The sequence below is a fragment of the Anser anser genome, assembly GCF_964211835.1.
Source record: "Anser anser genome assembly, contig: HAP1_SCAFFOLD_32, whole genome shotgun sequence".
In the NCBI taxonomy this organism is placed as follows: domain Eukaryota; kingdom Metazoa; phylum Chordata; class Aves; order Anseriformes; family Anatidae; genus Anser; species Anser anser.
The window spans coordinates 1,252,608-1,258,376 of record NW_028154148.1 but is presented as its reverse complement, the minus strand read 5'-3'; positions in this window follow the sequence as shown (position 1 = coordinate 1,258,376).

Here is a 5,769-nt window from a genome sequence, read left to right as displayed (position 1 = left end):
GTGCTCTCTTTCGAGTCACTGCAGTGCATCCGCAGTGGTGCCAGTGCACTCTCTGGACTCACTGCAGTGCATCCCCAGTGGTGCCAGTGCACTCTCTGGAGTCACAGCACTGCATCAACAGTGGTGCCAGAGCACTCTCTGGACTCACTGAAGTGCATCCCCAGTGGTGCCAGTGCACTCTCTGGACTCACTGCAGTGCATCTCCAGTGGTGCCAGTGCACTCTCTGGACTCACTGCAGTGCATCCCCAGTGGTGCCAGTGCACTCTCTGGACTCACTGCAGTGCATCCCCAGTGATGCCAGTGCACTCTCTGGACTCGCTGCACTGCATTCCCAGTGGTGCCAGTGCACTCTCAGGAATCACTGCAGTGCATCCCCAATGCTGCCAGTGCACTCTCTGGACTCACTGCACTGCATCCACAGTGGTGCCAGTGCACTCTCTGGACTCACTGCATTGAATCCCCAGTGGTGCCAGTGCACTCTCTAGACTCACTGCACTGCATGCCCAGTGGTGCCAGGGCACTCTCTGGACTCACTGCATTGCATCCCCAGTGGTGCCAGTGCAATCTCTGGACTAAATGCAGTGCATCCCTTGTGGTGCCATTGCACTCTCAGGACTCGCTGCACTGCATCCCCAGTGGTGCCAGTGCACTCTCTGCACTCACTGCACTGCATCACCAGTGGTGCCAGTGCACTCTCTGGACTAACCAGGGTGCATCCCCAGTGGTGCCAGTGCACTCTCTGGACTCAACAGCACTGCATCCCGAGTGGTGCCAGTGCACTCTCTGGACTCACTGCACTGCATCCCCAGTGGTGCCAGTACACTCTCTGGACTCACTGCAGTGCATCCCCAGTGGTGCCAGTGTACTCTCTGGACTCACTGCACTGCATCACCAGTGGTGCCAGTGCACTCTCTGGACTCACTGCAGTGCATCCCCAGTGGTGCCAGTGCACTTTCTGGAGTCACTGCAGTGCATCCCCTGTTGTGCTAGTACACTCTCTGCACTCACTGCACTGCATCCCCAGAAGTGCCAGTGCACTCTCTGGACTCACTGCACTGCATCCCCAGTGGTTCCATTGCACTCTCTGGACTCACTTCTTTGCATTCCAGTGGTGCCAGTGGACTCTCTGGACTCACTGCAGTGCATCCCCAGTGGAGCCAGTGCACTCTCTGGACTCACTGCAGTGCATCCCCAGTGGTGCCAGTGCATTCTCTGGACTCACTGCACTGCATCCCCAGTGCTGACAGTGCACTCTCTGGACTAACTGCAGTGCATCACCAGTGGTGCCAGTGCACTCTCTGGACTCACTGCACTGCATCCCCAGTGGTGCCAGTGCACTCTCTGGACTCACTGCACTGCATCCCCAGTGGTTCCATTGCACTCTCTGGACTCACTTCTTTGCATTCCAGTGGTGCCAGTGGACTCTCTGGACTCACTGCAGTGCATCCCCAGTGGAGCCAGTGCACTCTCTGGACTCACTGCACTGCATCCCCAGTGCTGAAAGTGCACTCTCTGGACTAACTGCAGTGCATCACCAGTGGTGCCAGTGCACTCTCTGTAGTCACTGCACTGCGTCCCCAGTGGTGCCAGTGCACTCTCTGGACTCACCGGGGTGCATCCCCAGTGGTGCCAGTGCACTCTCTGGACCCACTGCAGTGCATCCCCACCGGTGCCAGTGCACTCTCTGGACTCACTGCAGTGCATCCCCAGTGGTGCCAGTGCACTCTCTGTAGTCACTGTACTGCGTCCCCAGTGCTGACAGTTCACTCTCTGGACTTACTGTGCTGCATCCCCAGTGGTGCCAGTGCACTCTCTGGACTCAGTGCAGGGTATCCCTAGTGGTGCCAGTTCACTCTCTGGACTCACTGCAGTGCATCCCCAGTGGTGCCAGTGCACTCTCTGGACTCACTGCAGTGCAGCCCCTGAGGTGCCAGTGCACTCTCTAGACTCACTGCAGTGCATTCCCAGTGGTGTCAGTGCACTCTCTGGACTCACTGCAGTGAATCCCCAGTGGTGCCAGTGCACTCTCTGGACTCAGTACACTGCATCCCCAATGGTGCCAGTGCACTCTCTGGACTCACTGCAGTGCATCCCCAGTGGTGCCAGTGCACTCTCTGGACTCAGTACACTGCATCCCCAATGGTGCCAGTGCACTCTCTGGACTCACTGCACTGCATCCCCAGTGGTGCCAGTGGCTCTCTGGACTCACTAAACTGCATCCCCAGTGGTGCCAGTGCACTCTCTGGACTCACTGCACTGCATCCCCAGTGGTGCCAGTGCACTCTCTGGACTCACTGCACTGCATCCCCAGTGGTGCCAGTGCACTCTCTGGACTCACTGTACTGCATCCCCAGTGGTGCCAGTGTAGTCTCTGGACTCACTGCAGTGCATCCCCAGTGGTGCCAGTGCAATCTCTGGACTCACTGCAGTGCAGCTCAGTGGTGCCAGAGCACTCTCTGGACTCACTGAAGTGCATCCCCAGTGGTGCCAGTGCACTCTCTGGACTCACTAAACTGCATCCCCAGTGGTGCCAGAGAACTCTCTGGTGTCACTGCAGTGCATCCCCAGTGGTGCCAGTGCACTCTCTGGACTCTCTGCAGTTTATCTCCAGCGGTGTAAGGGCACTCTCTGGACTCACTGCACTGCATCCCCATTGGTGCCAGTGCACTCTATGGACTAACTGCACTAAAACCCCAGTAGTGCCAGTGCACTCTCTGGACTCACTGCACTGCATCCCCAGTGGTTCCATTGCACTCTCTGGGCTCACTGCACTGCATCCCCAGTGGTGCCAGTGCACTCTCTGGACTCACTGCACTGCATCCCCTTAGGTGCCAGTGCACTCTCTGGACTCACTGCAGTGCATCCCCAATGGTGCCAGTGCAATCTCTGGACTCACTGCACTGCATCCCCACTGGTGCCAGTGAACTCTCTGGACTCACTGCGCTGCATAAGCAGTGGTGACAGTGCACTCTCTAGACTCACTGTGCTGCATCCCCAGTGGTGCCAGTGCACTCTCAGGACTCACTGCAGTGTATCCCCTGAGGTGCCAGTGCACTCTGTGGACTCACTGCACTGCATCCCAGTGGTGCCAGTGCACTCTCTGGACTCACTGCAGTGCATCACCTGTGGTGCCAGTGCGCTCTCTGGACTCACTGCAGTGCAGCCCCAGTGGTGCCAGTGCACTCTCTGGACTCACTGCAGTGCAGGCCCTTAGGTGCCAGTGCACTCTCTGTACTCACTGCAGTGCATTCCCAGTGGTGCCAGTGCACTCTCTGGACTCCTTGCACTGAATCCCCGGTGGAGCCAGTGCACTCTCTGGACTCACTGCACTACATCCCCAGTGGTGCCAGTTCACTCTCTGGACTCACTGAACTGCATCCCCAGTGGTGCCAGTGCACTGTCTGGACTCACTGCAGTTTATCCCCAGTGGTGCAAGGGCACTCTCTGGACTCACTGCACTGCATCCCCAGTGGTGCCAGTGCACTCTCTGGACTCACTGCAGTGTACCCCATTGGAGCCTGTGCACTCTGTGGACTCACTAAACTGCATCCCCAGTGGTGCCAGAGAACTCTCTGGACTCACTGCAGTGCATCCCCAGTGGTGCCAGTGCACTCTCTGGACTCACTGCATTGCATCCCCAGTGGTGCCAGTGCACTCTCTGGACTCACTGCAGTGCATCCCCAGTGGTGCCAGTGCACTCTCTGGACTCACTGCAGTGCTTCTGCACTGGTGCCAGTGCACTCTCTGCACTCACTGCACTGCATCCCCAGTGTTCCAGTGCACTCTCTGGACTACCTGCACTGCATCCCCAGTGGTGCCAGTGCACTCTCTGGACTCACTGCAGTGCATCCCCAGTGGTGCCAGTGCACTCTCAGGACTCACTGCACTGCATCCCCAGTGGTGCCAGTGCACTCTCTGGACTCACTGCAGTGCATCCCTTGTGGTGCCTTTGCACTCTCAGGACTCACTGCACTGCATCCCCAGTGGTGCCAGTGCACTCTCTGGACTCATTGCACTGCATCCCCAGTGGTGCCAGTGCACTCTCTGGACTCAGTGCACTGCATCCCCAATGGTGCCACTGCACTCTCTGGACTCACTGCAGTGCATCCCCAGTGGTGCCAGTGCACTCTCTGGACTCACTGCACTGCATCCCCAGTGGTGCCAGTGCACTCTCTGGACTCACTGCACTGCATCCCCAGTGGTGCCAGTGCACTGTCTGGACTCACTGCAGTGTATCGCCATTGGAGCCGGTGCACTCTCTGGACTCACTAAACTGCACCCCCGGTGGTGCCAGAGAACTCTCTGGACTCACTGCAGTGCATCCCCAGTGGTGCCAGTGCACTGTCTGGACTCACTGCATCCCCAGTGGTGCCAGGGCACTCTCTGGACTCACAGCACTGCATCCCCATTGGTGCCAGTGCACTCTCTGGACTCACTGCACTAAAACCCCAGTGGTGCCAGTGCAGTCTCTGGACTCACTGCACTGCATCCCCAGTGGTGCCAGTGCACTCTCTGGACTCACCGGGGTGCATCCCCAGTGGTGCCAGTGCACTCTCTGGACTCACTGCACTGCATCCCCTGTGGTGCCAGTACACTCTCTGGACTCACTGCAGTGCATCCCCAGTGGTGCCAGTGCACTCTCTGGACTCACTGCAGTGCTTCTGCACTGGTTCCAGTGCACTCTCTGCACTCACTGCACTGCATCCCCAGTGTTCCAGTGCACTCTCTGGACTACCTGCACTGCATCCCCAGTGGTGCCAGTGCACTCTCTGGACTCACTGCAGTGCATCCCCAGTGGTGCCAGTGCACTCTCAGGACTCACTGCACTGCATCCCCAGTGGTGCCAGTGCACTCTCTGGACTCACTGCAGTGCATCCCTTGTGGTGCCTTTGCACTCTCAGGACTCACTGCACTGCATCCCCAGTGGTGCCAGTGCACTCTCTGGACTCAGTGCACTGCATCCCCAGTGGTGCCAGTGCACTCTCTGGACTCAGTGCACTGCATCCCCAATGGTGCCACTGCACTCTCTGGACTCACTGCAGTGCATCCCCAGTGGTGCCAGTGCACTCTCTGGACTCACTGCACTGCATCCCCAGTGGTGCCAGTGCACTCTCTGGACTCACTGCACTGCATCCCCAGTGGTGCCAGTGCACTCTCTGGACTCACTGCAGTGTATCGCCATTGGAGCCGGTGCACTCTCTGGACTCACTAAACTGCACCCCCGGTGGTGCCAGAGAACTCTCTGGACTCACTGCAGTGCATCCCCAGTGGTGCCAGTGCACTGTCTGGACTCACTGCATCCCCAGTGGTGCCAGGGCACTCTCTGGACTCACAGCACTGCATCCCCATTGGTGCCAGTGCACTCTCTGGACTCACTGCACTAAAACCCCAGTGGTGCCAGTGCAGTCTCTGGACTCACTGCACTGCATCCCCAGTGGTGCCAGTGCACTCTCTGGACTCACCGGGGTGCATCCCCAGTGGTGCCAGTGCACTCTCTGGACTCACTGCACTGCATCCCCTGTGGTGCCAGTACACTCTCTGGACTCACTAAACTGCATCCCCAGTGGTGCCAGTGTACTCTCTGGACTCACTGCACTGCATCACCAGCGGTGCCAGTGCACTCTCTGGACTCACTGCAGTGCATCCCCAGTGGTACCAGTGCACTTTCTGGAGTCACTGCAGTGCATCCCCTGTTGTGCCAGTGCACTCTCTGCACTCACTGCACTGCATCCCCAGAACTGCCAGTGCACTCTCTGGACTCACTGCAC